At 42.4% G+C, this 15,000-nt stretch overlaps 1 non-coding gene across 1 annotated transcript; it reads left to right on the plus strand.

Moving 5' to 3' along the window:
* The first annotated feature begins 14,309 nt into the window (after window positions 1–14,309).
* Window positions 14,310–14,391, plus strand: trnas-aga (transfer RNA serine (anticodon AGA)). The gene has a single exon. It is a non-coding gene; the product is annotated as a tRNA-Ser (tRNA).
* Window positions 14,392–15,000: the final 609 nt, after the last annotated feature.

Consider the following 15,000-nt stretch of genomic DNA (forward strand, 5'->3'; position numbering starts at 1 on the left):
CAATAAAAAGAAAATTCTACAACATCCAAATCCCAATCAAAATCTGGCTCAAAATATTTGACAGCATAATCCTGCCCATTGCACTGTACGGTAGTGAAGTATGGGGCCCGCTAAATCACCAAAGCTACACTAAATGGGAAAAACACACAATAGAAGCCCTACATGCAGAATTCTGCCGAAGCATCCTTCGCACCCAAAGAAAAACGCCAACAAATGCATGCAGAGCCGAACTAGGCAGATACCCACTGATAATAAACATCCAAAAACGAGCACTAAACCTCCCAAATCACCTCAAATCTAGCTCCCCAGACACCCTTCATTTCAAAGCCTTTCAGACCCAAGAGCTAAACCCAGAAAAGAGTCCCCTGAGTCAGCTGCTACTGAAACTAAGTACTCAGCCGGACCCTGACCAGCCCCAGACCAACACAGCCGTCCAAACACCAATCCGAGTGAACCAAATCATTAAACAATGCAAAGAAACCTACCTGGAACATTGGAACAAAATAACCGAAAGCCAAAGCAGATTAGAATGTTACCGGGCCCTAAAAAGAGAATATAAACTGGCAGACTACCTCACGACCATCAGAGACACAAAACAGAGACAGACCCTCACCAGGTACAGACTAAGCGACCACCAACTGGAAATTGAAAAAGGCAGATACAAGAAATCCTGGCAGCCTAGAGAGAATAGAATATGCGATCAATGTCTGGCTGGCGAGGTTGAAACAGAAATGCATTTCCTCCTAAAATGCGAAAAATTCAACACATCAAGAAACATATTATTCAACAAGCTAAGCCAAACAACCCAGATTTCAAGGAATTGGATGACCTGTCAAAATTGAGATTAGTCCTGGGAGAAGGAGACAGAACATACCTTGGGGCCAAATATGTAACAACATGTCACAACCTGAGGACTGTTTAAAATTAAGACTGTTAAAAGTTAATATTGAACGTACCAAATGAAGTACAAAGACTGTTTAAAATTAATGTTGTTTAAAAGTAATATTGTATGTACCCGACAAATGTCAAATCGATTGACACCTACAGAATGTTGGAAAACTGTACCTTTTTGCTATGTAAGCTTTGGCAATGTGGTTCTCTGTAAACTTTCATGCCAATAAAGCATTGGAATTGGAATTGGAATTGGAATTGGAGAGAGACACAGAGAGAGAGATGTACAACGACTGTTTAAATTAATATTATTTAAAGTAATATTGTATGTACCCAACGAAGGTCAAAATTGTTTGACACCTACAGAATGTTGGAAAACTGTACTTTTTATTATGTAAGCTTTGGCAATATGGTTCCCTGTAAACTTTCATGCCAATAAAGCATTTGAATTGAATTGAATTGAATTGAGAGAGACAGAGAGAGACAGAGAGACAGAGAGAGAGACAGAGAGAGACAGAGACAGAGAGACAGAGAGAGAGACAGAGACACAGAGAGAGAGACAGAGACAGAAACAGAGAGACACAGAGAGAGAGAGACGAGACAGAGAGACAGAGACACAGAGAGAGACGAGACAGACAGAGAGACAGAGACAGAGAGAGAGACAGAGAGAGAGAGACAGAGAGACAGAGACAGAGAGACAGAGAGGTGATAATATGTGGGGACATAAATGCAAGGACCGGTTGTGAACCTGACTTCATAGACCCACAGGGAAACAACCATGTGTTTGGCCAGACCCCTTTAGATGTCACACCAGCCATCACAAATCGGAACAACCTTGATCGTGAAATAAATAAAAGCGGTAGGGAGGTAGAGCAACTCTGCCGAGCCTTAGGCCTGTACATAGTTAACGGTAGGTTCAGAGGGGACTCCCGAGGGAGACTCACATACTCCTCAACTCTTGGGTCTAGTGTGGTGGACTATACAATCACTGACCTGGACCCCTGCGATATCAACTCATTCACTGTCAGGCAGCAATCCCCCCTCTCAGACCATAACCAAATAAATATGTACCTTAAACTTTCTGCCCAAACTACAGACACAAAAAAGGAACCCAGTAAGCTCCATAAAATAAACCAGACATACAGATGGGCCCCAGACAGTGGAGAAAAATTCATCACAGCACTAAAGTCACCTGATCTCACAAGTAAAATATCAAAATTTAAAGAAAACCCATACGAGATCACCAGAGATGGTGTAAACATGGCCATAGAGGATATAAATATGATCTTCCATGAGGCAGCTGTAAAAGCCGACCTTGTGAAACAGAAGAGGAAGCGTCACAAAAGACAAAATAAAAATAAGAAATGGTTTGACCACGAATGCATAAATGCCAGAAAAGACCTGAGAAAAATATCAAACCAAAAGCATCGCCAACCAAACAATCCGGACCTACGTACTAGATACAATGAAACCCTCAAAAGATATAAATACACCATTAGGAACAAAACACAAAACTATACCCACAAAATACTCGAAGAAATTGAAAACTCCACCAATCCAAAACAATTCTGGGAAATGTGGAATAACCTGAGTACAACACAATTGCAAGCAGTACCAATCCAAGATGGCGACATCTGGAGAACACATTTTGAAAACCTCTACAAAGACATCCCAATAAACGAAACAAACCCAAGTCAACATCAGGTCACAGAAAAACTCCACACATTAGAAGCAACAATTAAAGACAACCAAAACCCTCTAGACTCCCCAATCACATGGAAAGAACTGGCCACAAAAACAAAATCTCTCCACCTAAAGAAAGCCTGTGGCCCAGACAACATCAAAAATGAAATGCTCAAGTTCAGCAATATGGAGATGCAGGGTGCGGTACTCAAATTATTCAACATCATATTACGTTCAGGCTGTTTTCCCGATATCTGGTGCCAAGGACTAATCTCCCCCATATATAAAAGTGGAAACAAATCAGACCCAAATAACTACCGCGGCATCTGTGTCAACAGTTGTCTAGGGAAGTTATTCTGCAGTATTCTAAATAGTAGATTACTTGATTTTCTTAACAAACATAATATCCTCAGAAAAAACCAAATAGGCTTTCTTCCAAAACACCGCACCGCCGACCATATCTATACCCTTCACACCCTCATTGAAAAACATATACACCAAACAAAAAATGGAAAATATTCGCCTGTTTCATCGACTTCAAGAAAGCCTTTGACTCTATATGGCACGAAGGGCTCTATTATAAACTTCTTCAGTGTGGAATAGGGGGCAAAGTCTATGACCTTATTAAATCAATGTATCTGAAAAACAAATGCGGAGTCAAAATTGGAGACAAACACACCGATTTCTTCACCCAGAGAAGAGGCGTCCGGCAGGGCTGCAATTTGAGCCCGACCCTGTTCAACATATACATAAATGAATTAGCAGACATGCTGGAGCAAAGCGAGTCACCAGGTCTCCGTCTCCTGGATGGAGAAGTAAAATCCCTGTTCTATGCAGACGACCTGGTTCTGCTGTCTCCCACAGAACAGGGATTACAGCAACAACTAGACCTACTCGAAAAATACTGCCAAAATTGGGCTCTAACAGTAAATCTAAAGAAAACCAACATCATGATTTTTCAAAAAGGCCCAGATGTCAGGAAAACAAATACCAGTTTACCCTCAGTGATACCACTATAGGACACACTATGAGCTACACCTACCTTGGTCTAACTATTACAGCATCAGGGAGCTTCAGCATAGCAGTGAATGCACTAAAAAAAAAGCCCGAAGAGCCCTATATGCAATAAAAAGAAAGTTCTACAACATCCAAATCCCAATCAAAATCTGGCTCAAAATATTTGACAGCATAATCCTGCCCATTGCACTGTACGGTAGTGAAGTATGGGGCCCGCTAAATCACCAAAGCTACACTAAATGGGAAAAACACACAATAGAAGCCCTACATGCAGAATTCTGCCGAAGCATCCTTCGCACCCAAAGAAAAACGCCAACAAATGCATGCAGAGCCGAACTAGGCAGATACCCACTGATAATAAACATCCAAAAACGAGCACTAAACTTCCTAAATCACCTCAAATCTAGCTCCCCAGACACCCTTCATTTCAAAGCCTTTCAGACCCAAGAGCTAAACCCAGAAAAGAGTCCCCTGAGTCAGCTGCTACTGAAACTAAGTACTCAGCCGGACCCTGACCAGCCCCAGACCAACACAGCCGTCCAAACACCAATCCGAGTGAGCCAAATCATTAAACAATGCAAAGAAACCTACCTGGAACATTGGAACAAAATAACCGAAAGCCAAAGCAGATTAGAATGTTACCGGGCCCTAAAAAGAGGATATAAACTGGCAGACTACCTCACGACCATCAGAGACACAAAACAGAGACAGACCCTCACCAGGTACAGACTAAGCGACCACCAACTGGAAATTGAAAAAGGCAGATACAAGAAATCCTGGCAGCCTAGAGAGAATAGAATATGCGATCAATGTCTGGCCGGCGAGGTTGAAACAGAGATGCATTTCCTCCTAAAATGCGAAAAATTCAACACATCAAGAAACATATTATTCAACAAGCTAAGCCAAACAACCCCAGATTTCAAGGAATTGGATGACCTGTCAAAATTGAGATTAGTCCTAGGAGAAGGAGACAGACCATACCTTGGGGCCAAATATGTAACAAAATGTCACAACCTGAGGACTGTTTAAAATTAAGACTGTTTAAAATTAATATTGAACGTACCAAATGAAGTACAAAGACTGTTTAAAATTAATATTGTTTAAAAGTAATATTGTATGTACCCAACAAATGTCAAATCGATTGACACCTACAGAATGTTGGAAAACTGTACCTTTTTGCTATGTAAGCTTTGGCAATATGGTTCTCTGTAAACTTTCATGCCAATAAAGCATTTGAATTGGAATTGGAATTGGAGAGAGAGACAGAGAGAGAGACAGAGACAGAGAGAGAGACGAGACAGAGAGACAGAGACAGAGACAGAGAGACAGAGAGAGAGACAGAGAGAGAGACAGAGAGAGAGACAGACCTGTAAACTTTCATGCCAATAAAGCATTTGAATTGAATTGAGAGAGAGAGAGAGAGACAGACAGAGAGAGAGAGAGAGACAGAGAGAGAGAGACAGAGAGAGAGAGACGGAGAGAGAGAGACAGACAGAGAGAGAGAGAGACAGAGAGAGAGACAGAGAGAGAGACAGAGACAGAGAGAGAGACGAGACAGAGAGACAGAGACAGAGACAGAGAGACAGAGAGAGAGACAGAGAGAGAGACAGAGAGAGAGACAGACCTGTAAACTTTCATGCCAATAAAGCATTTGAATTGAATTGAGAGAGAGAGAGAGAGAGAGAGAGATAGAGAGAGAGAGACAGAGAGACAGAGAGAGAGAGACAGAGAGAGAGAGACGGAGAGAGAGAGACAGACAGAGAGAGACAGACAGAGAAACACAGAGAGATACGGAGATACAGGAAAACAAATACCAGTTTACCCTCAGTGATACCACTATAGGACACACTATGAGTTACACCTACCTTGGTCTAACTATTACAGCATCAGGGAGCTTCAGCATAGCAGTGAATGCACTAAAAGAAAAAGCCTGAAGAGCCCTATATGCAATAAAAAGAAAATTCTACAACATACAAATCCCAATCAAAATCTGGCTCAAAATATTTGGCAGCATAATCCTGCCCATTGCACTGTACGGTAGTGAAGTATGGGGCCCGCTAAATCACCAAAGCTGCACTAAATGGGAAAAACACACAATAGAAGCCCTACATGCAGAATTCTGCCGAAGCATCCTTCGCACCCAAAGAAAAACGCCAACAAATGCATGCAGAGCCGAACTAGGCAGATACCCACTGATAATAAACATCCAAAAACGAGCACTAAACTTCCTAAATCACCTCAAATCTAGCTCCCCAGACCCTTCATTTCAAAGCCTTTCAGACCCAAGAGCTAAACCCAGAAAAGAGACCCCTGAGTCAGCTGCTACTGAAACTAAGTACTCAGCCGGACCCTGACCAGCCCCAGACCAACACAGCCGTCCAAACACCAATCCGAGTGAACCAAATCATTAAACAATGCAAAGAAACCTACCTGGAACATTGGAACAAAATAACCGAAAGCCAAAGCAGATTAGAATGTTACCGGGCCCTAAAAAGAGAATATAAACTGGCAGACTACCTCACGACCATCAGAGACATAAAACAGAGACAGACCCTCACCAGGTACAGACTAAGCGACCACCAACTGGAAATTGAAAAAGGCAGATACAAGAAATCCTGGCAGCCGAGAGAGAATAGAATATGCGATCAATGTCTGGCCGGCGAGGTTGAAACAGAAATGCATTTCCTCCTAAAATGCAAAAAATTCAACACATCAAGAAACATATTATTCAACAAGCTAAGCCAAACAACCCCAGATTTCAAGGAATTGGATGACCTGTCAAAATTGAGATTAGTCCTGGGAGAAGGAGACAGACCATACCTTGGGGCCAAATATGTAACAACATGTCACAACCTGAGGACTGTTTAAAAGTAAGACTGTTTAAAATTAATATTGAACGTACCAAATGAAGTAGAAAGACTGTTTAAAATTAATATTGTTTAAAAGTAATATTGTATGTACCCAACAAATGTCAAATCGATTGACACCTACAGAATGTTGGAAAACGGTACCTTTTTGCTATGTAAGCTTTGGCAATATGGTTCGCTGTAAACTTTCATGCCAATAAAGCATTTGAATTGGAATTGGAATTGGCGAGACAGAGAGAGAGAGAGACAGAGAGAGAGAGAGAGAGACAGAGAGAGAGAGAGAGAGAGACAGAGAGAGAGAGACAGAGAGAGAGAGACAGACAGAGAGAGAGAGAGACAGAGAGAGAGACAGAGAGAGAGACAGAGACAGAGAGACAGACGAGACAGAGAGACAGAGACAGACTGGCAGACTACCTCACGACCATCAGAGACACAAAACAGAGACAGACCCTCACCAGGTACAGACTAAGCGACCACCAACTGGAAATTGAAAAAGGCAGATACAAGAAATCCTGGCAGCCTAGAGAGAATAGAATATGCGATCAATGTCTGGCTGGCGAGGTTGAAACAGAAATGCATTTCCTCCTAAAATGCGAAAAATTCAACACATCAAGAAACATATTATTCAACAAGCTAAGCCAAACAACCCCAGATTTCAAGGAATTGGATGGCCTGTCAAAATTGAGATTAGTCCTGGGAGAAGGAGACAGACCATACCTTGGGGCCAAATATGTAACAACATGTCACAACCTGAGGACTGTTTAAAATTAAGACTGTTTAAAATTAATATTGAACGTACCAAATGAAGTAGAAAGACTGTTTAAAATTAATATTGTTTAAAAGTAATATTGTATGTACCCAACAAATGTCAAATCGATTGACACCTACAGAATGTTTGAAAATGTACCTTTTTTCTATGTAAGCTTTGGCAATATGGTTCTCTGTAAACTTTCATGCCAATAAAGCATTTGAATTTGAATTTGAATTTGAGAGAGAGATTGATAAAAATGGAGGCTTATGACATTGGTTTTTTCTGTTCTCTATTTCCAAGGAGGATTTGAAGGAGCTGCACAAAGGTGTTAAATTTGGGATGTGAATAATCGCACCGCCCGCCGGTCTGTCCACAGCGCGATTCTTGCTCTGCGCTTCTGCACTGAACGCACCGCAATGTCCTTCGTTAGTGCAGTGGTGAGCCATCCTCGCACATAAGACCGGAAGTCAATTCGCGGCGGCCTGTTTAGTTGCATTTCTTGCTGTAGCTTCGTGTTGTAAAGCTACAGAGAAAAAAAGTAAAATAAAACAATGCGAGAGGAGATTGTCTCTGAGAATTTTCCTGAGCGGAGACTGTTTAGCAACTAAGTGCACTTTTTGTAAGGAGCGATGGATGATTGCGATTTTATCTGAGCAGCATTTAAAATCTTGGCCGAGTGGTAAAGGCAATGGTCTAGTAAATCCATTGGGGTCTCCCCGCGCAGGTTCCAATCCTGCCGTACTACGGTTTCAGCTTTATTTCATCCATTTCATTTAAAAATGTCAACAAATCCCTGGAGAACTAATCCTGAGTTAGGCGGAGTTAAATCCCACAACTTTCAACACCTCGGGATTTTTCTCGTTTTCATTGATCTGCAAGTATTCACCAAATATACGGCCAGAAATGGAACAAAAATCAGGCAAATTAGCGACAGTGTTTCTCTCTGCCTGCCAGTCTCTCTCTATGTCTGAGTCACTGTCTGTCTGGGTTTATGTTTATGTCTGTTTACATCAATCTGTGTGTGTGTGTTTATGTCTGTGTCTTTCTGTATCTACCTGTGTTTATGTCTGTGTCTCTTTGTGTCTGCCTGTGTTTCTGTGTGTCTGCCAGTCACTCGGGTAACAAGCGGGGATACTTTCCTCAGCCTTCACATCCTTCCTGAAGCCTGGTGCTCAAAATTGAACACAACTCTGTGGCAGGGTGGGGCTTGAAGTCCCGATACCCACAGAAACAATTCATATGCAGAGACAGCACCAGGTTGGCTGAGTGGTTAAAGCTTATGATCCAATGGGTTTATACCCGCCTGGGTTTTAACCCCACTGCTGGTAACTCTTGAATTAAAAGAAAAACATCAATGTAATAGGCTTCTTTTTCTGTGTCATTCTCTCTCTCAGTCTCCCTTTGGCTCTGTCTTTGTCTCTCTCAGTCTCTCCCTCTCTCTCGGTCTCTCTCTCCTTTGTCGAGTTCTGTTCACAGCTTAATTCTTGCTCTGACAGCATCAGCTTTTCAGAATTCCTCGTTAGTATAGTGGTGAGTATCCCCGCCTGTCACGCGGGAGACCGGGGTTCAATTCCCCGACGGGGAGGAAGTATTTTTAACATCTCGAATTTTAAAACTTTGTGCAACTCCTTAAAATCCTCCTTGGAAATGTAGAAAAGAAATAAACCGTATAAAATAATTTAAAAAATTTACTGGCACATGAAGAACATTTTGACAACTTCCTGCACCAGTTCCCCGTTAGTATAGAGCTCTCTCTCTCTGTTTCCCTCTCCCTTTTGTGTGGGGCGCGGAGGAGGGAGAGAGTGACAGAGAGAAAGAGATTAACAGGGTTACGGACAAAAAGCGGGGGGTCGGACTGAGCACCACTGCTCTTTCAAAGGGACAGCACAGGCACGGCGGGCCGAATGGCCTCCTTCAGTGCTGTAAGATTCTATGAATCTATGACACTCAGAAAAGGTTATTAAATATGTGACTTACACATAAACATAGAGAGCAGACACACATGTCTGTGTGTGTGTGTGTTCGAGTCTTTGTCTCAATCACTGCATAACTACTTCCTCTACCAGGTCCTTGATAGTATAGTGGTGAGGATTCAATTCCCCGACAGGTTCTCTCTCTCTCTCTGTCTGTCTGTCTCTCATTCTCTGTCAATGTCAGTCTCTCTCTCTATATCTCTCTCTCTATCTATGTCTCTCTGCCTCTCTCTCTCGCTCTTTTGTTTCCCTCTCCTTGCTCACTCCTCCCTCTGGGGTTGGTGAATGAGCCCAGGTCTGTCCACAGCGCCATTCTTGCTCTGAGCTTCTGCAGTGAACGCCCAGCGCTGTCCTCCGCCCTGTTGCTTGGTCAGTATAGTGGAGTACCCCCTCTCTCCCCCTGAGGCAGTGGTGCAATTCCCCGACCCGGAGAATGTGTCTTTATGAGGTGAAATAGTGTTTATTTTTCTTCGTGTAGCTTCATGTTAAAAAGCTACAGAGAAAAATATTAGTGTAAAAAAATGTGGGTTACGGCGTTGGACTTAAGATCCAATGGATTTAAACCCAACTTGGTTGGAACCCCACCCCGTGTGTCTCTTTAACTTAATACTGATTTGTTTTCATCCTGCTCAGTGACACTCGTTTGCCATCTGCTGAATCTCAATCAGTCAAATAAAGAGATGCTTATTGATATGAAAAGTAAGATTGCATATTTAACTGTCATTCCTAAAATGCTATTTTGGCATCTGCTGAATCTGCATTTTTCTCTAACTCTCTCTGTGTCACTCTCAACTAACAAAGAGATGGAATTGTGAAATGTATCTATAACTTTCAGTCTTTATCTCACTTGGTCTTCCTCCCCATCAGGGAATTGAACCCGATGTTTCCCGCGTGACAGGCGGGAATACTCACCACTATAATAAAGAGGAGCTAATGAAAGCAAAGCCTATCAGAGAAACAATCGAGCTGTGAAGAGAACTGGACAGTGTGAGAAGGAGACAGGGGGGAGAGAGAGAGAGAGAGAGAGAAATACAGAGAGAGACATACAGAGAGGGACTGAGTGAGAGAGACAGAGAGTGATAGAGAGAGAGAGACAGAGAGTGATAGAGAGAGAAATACAGAGAGAGACATACAGAGAGGGACTGAGTGAGAGAGACCGAGAGAGAGACAGTGAGAGAGAGACAGAGAGTCATATTTCGAAGAGGAGTTATTTGATACTCTCCACATGGAAATCAGCCATTTCCAGGCCCAAGGAAAGGTGATAATATGTGGGGACCTAAATGCAAGGACCGGTTGTGAACCTGACTTCATAGACCCACAAGGGAAACAACCATGTGTTTGGCCAGACCCCTTTAGATGTCACACCAGCCATCGCAAATCGGAACAACCTTGATCGTGAAATAAATAAAAGTGGTAGGGAGGTAGTGCAACTCTGCCGAACCTTAGGCCTGTACATAGTTAACGGTAGGTTCAGAGGGGACTCCCTAGGGAGACTCACATACTCCTCAACTCTTGGGTCTAGTGTGGTGGACTATACAATCACTGACCTGGACCCCTGCGATATCAACTCATTCACTGTCAGGCAGCAATCCCCCCTCTCAGACCATAACCAAATAAATATGTACCTTAAACTTTCTGCCCAAACTACTGACACAAAAAAGTAACCCAGTAAGCTCCATAAAATAAACCAGACATACAGATGGGCCCCAGACAGTGGAGAAAAATTCATCACAGCACTAAAGTCACCTGATCTCACAAGTAAAATATCAAAATTTAAAGAAAACCCATACGAGATCACCAGAGATGGTGTAAACATGGCCATAGAGGATATAAATATGATCTTCCATGAGGCAGCTGTAAAAGCCGACCTTGTGAAACAGAAGAGGAAGCGTCACAAAAGACAAAATAAAAATAAGAAATGGTTTGACCACGAATGCAAAAATGCCAGAAAAGACCTGAGAAAAATATCAAACCAAAATCATCGGCAACCAAACAATCCGGACCGACGTACTAGATACAATGAAACCCTCAAAAGATATAAACACACCATTAGGAACAAAACACAAAACTATACCCACAAAATACTCGAAGAAATTGAAAACTCCACCAACCCAAAACAATTCTGGGAAATGTGGAATAACCTGAGTACAACACAATTGCAAGCATTACCAATCCAAGATGGCGACATCTGGAGAACACATTTTGAAAACCTCTACAAAGACATCCCAATAAACAAAACAAACCCAAGTCAACATCAGGTCACAGAAAAACTCCACACATTAGAAGCAACAATTAAAGACAACCAAAACCCTCTAGACTCCCCAATCACATGGAAAGAACTGGCCACAAAAACAAAATCTCTCCACCTAAAGAAAGCCTGTGGCCCAGACAACATCAAAAATGAAATGCTCAAGTTCAGCAATATGGAGATGCAGGGTGCGGTACTCAAATTATTCAACATTATATTACGTTCAGGCTGTTTTCCCGATATCTGGTGCCAAGGACTAATCTCCCCCATATGTAAAAGTGGAAACAAATCAGACCCAAATAACTACCGCGGCATCTGTGTCAACAGTTGTCTAGGGAAGTTATTCTGCAGTATTCTAAATAGTAGATTACTTGATTTTCTTAACAAACATAATATCCTCAGAAAAAACCAAATAGGCTTTCTTCCAAAACACTGCACCGCCGACCATATCTATACCCTTCACACCCTCATTGAAAAACATATACACCAAACAAAAAATGGGAAAATATTCGCCTGTTTCATCGACTTCAAGAAAGCCTTTGACTCTATATGGCACAAACGGCTCTATTATAAACTTCTTCAGTGTGGAATAGGGGGCAAAGTCTATGACCTTATTAAATCAATGTATCTGAAAAACAAATGCGGGGTCAAAATTGGAGACAAACGCACCGATTTCTTCACCCAGAGAAGAGGCGTCCGGCAGGGCTGCAATTTGAGCCCGACCCTGTTCAACATATACATAAATGAATTAGCAGAAATGCTGGAGCAAAGCGAGTCACCAGGTCTCCATCTCCTGGATGGAGAAGTGAAATACCTGTTCTATGCGGACGACCTGGTTCTGCTGTCTCCCACAGAACAGGGATTACAGCAACAACTAGACCTACTCGACAAATACTGCCAAAATTGGGCTCTAACGGTAAATTTAAAGAAAAACAACATCATGATTTTTCAAAAAAGGCCCAGATGTCAGGAAAACAAATACCAGTTTACCCTCAGTGATACCACTATAGGACACACTATGAGCTACACCTACCTTGGTCTAACTATTACAGCATCAGGGAGCTTCAGCATAGCAGTGAATGCACTAAAAGAAAAAGCCCGAAGAGCCCTATATGCAATAAAAAGAAAATTCTACAACATCCAAATCCCAATCAAAATCTGGCTAAAAATATTTGACAGCATAATCCTGCCCATTGCACTATACGGTAGTGAAGTATGGGGCCCGCTAAATCACCAAAGCTACACTAAATGGGAAAAACACACAATAGAAGCTCTACATGCAGAATTCTGCCGAAGCATCCTTCGCACCCAAAGAAAAACGCCAACAAATGCATGCAGAGCCGAACTAGGCAGATACCCACTGATAATAAACATTCAAAAACGAGCACTAAACTTCCTAAATCACCTCAAATCTAGCTCCCCAGACACCCTTCATTTCAAAGCCTTTCAGACCCAAGAGCTAAACCCAGAAAAGAGTCCCCTGAGTCAGCTGCTACTGAAACTAAGTACTCAGCCGGACCCTGACCAGCCCCAGACCAACACAGCCGTCCAAACACCAATCCGAGTGAACCAAATCATTAAAAAATGCAAAGAAACCTACCTGGAACATTGGAACAATATAACCGAAAGCCAAAGCAGATTAGAATGTTACCGGGCCCTAAAAAGAGAATATAAACTGGCAGACTACCTCACGACCATCAGAGACACAAAACAGAGACAGACCCTCACCAGGTACAGACTAAGCGACCACCAACTGGAAATTGAAAAAGGCAGATACAAGAAATCCTGGCAGCCTAGAGAGAATAGAATATGCGATCAATGTCTGGCCGGCGAGGTTGAAACAGAGATGCATTTCCTCCTAAAATGCGAAAAATTCAACACATCAAGAAACATATTATTCAACAAGCTAAGCCAAACAACCCCAGATTTCAAGGAATCGGATGACCTGTCAAAATTGAGATTAGTCCTAGGAGAAGGAGACAGACCATACCTAGGGGCCAAATATGTAACAACATGTCACAACCTGAGGACTGTTTAAAATTAAGACTGTTTAAAATTAATATTGAACGTACCAAATGAAGTACAAAGACTGTTTAAAATTAATATTGTTTAAAAGTAATATTGTATGTACCCAACAAATGTCAAATCGATTGACACCGACAGAATGTTGGAAAACTGTACCTTTTTGCTATGTAAGCTTTGGCAATATGGTTCTCTGTAAACTTTCATGCCAATAAAGCATTTGAACTGAACTGAACTGAACTGAACTGAGAAAGAGACTGACACAGACAGCGAGAGAGAGAGACAGAGAGAGAGACACAGAGAGAGAGAGAGAAAGACAGAGATAGAGAGAGAAAGAGACTGACACAGAGAGAGACAGAGACAGAGAGACAGAGAGAGAGAGACACACACAGAGAGAGAGAGAGGAAGACAGAGATAGAGAGAGAGAGAGACATTGACAAAAATGGAGGCTGATGACATTGATTTTTATCTCCTCTCTTTTTCCAAGGAGGGTTTTAAGGAGCTGCACAAAGGTGTTAAATTTGGGATGTGAATAATCGTCCCGCCCGCCGGTCCGTCCACAGCGCGATTCTTCCTCTGCGCTTCTGCACTGAACGCACTGCAATGTCCTGCGTTCGTGCAATGGTGAGCATCGCCGCACATAAGACCGGAAGTCAATTCGCAGTGGCCGTTTGAATTATATTTCTTGCTGTAGCTTCGTGTTATAAAGTTACAGAGAAAAATTAAAAAATGCGGGAGGAGATTGTCTCTGAGAATTCTCCTGAGCGGAGACTGTTCAGGGACTGAGTGCTGTCCTGCTCCAGAGCGATGGATGATTGCGATTTTATCTGAGCAACATTTAAAGTCTCACAGATCCAGTAGTCGTGGCCGAGTGGTTAAGGCGATGGACTAGAAATCCATTGGGGTCTCCCTGCGCAGGTTCGAATCCTGCCGACTACGGTTCCAGCATTTTTCATCCCATTTCATTTCAAAATGTAACCAAATCCCTGGAGAACTAATCCTGAGTTAGGCGGGATTCAATCCCACAACTTTCAACACCTCGAGATTTTTGTCGTTTTCATTGATCTGCAAGTATTCACCAAATATACGGTCAGAAATAGAACAACAATCAGGCAAATTACCGACAGTGTTTCTCTCTGCCTGCCAGTCTCTCTCTGTGTCTGAGTCACTGTCTGTCTGGGTTTATGTTTATGTCTGTTTACATCAATCTGTGTGTGTGTGTTTATGTCTGTGTCTTTCTGTATCTACCTGTGTTTATGTCTGTGTCTCTTTGTGTCTGCCTGTGTTTCTGTGTGTCTGCCAGTCACTCGGGTAACAAGCGGGGATACTTTCCTCAGCCTTCACATCTTTCCTAAAGCCTGGTGCCTAAAATTGGACACAACTCTGTGGCAGGGTGGGGCTTGAAGTCCCGATTCTCACAGAGACAGTCCCCAAACAATCTCAGCACCAGGATGGCCACGTGGTTAAAGCGTTGGACTTAAAATCCAATGGGTTTATACCCGTGTGGGTCAAAGACCACTCCTGTTAGTTCTTTAATTTAAGTACAGC

This window comes from Somniosus microcephalus, chromosome 4 (genome assembly GCF_052327205.1).
Source record: "Somniosus microcephalus isolate GS21.2 chromosome 4, FLI_Smic_1.0, whole genome shotgun sequence".
NCBI classification, from domain to species: domain Eukaryota; kingdom Metazoa; phylum Chordata; class Chondrichthyes; order Squaliformes; family Somniosidae; genus Somniosus; species Somniosus microcephalus.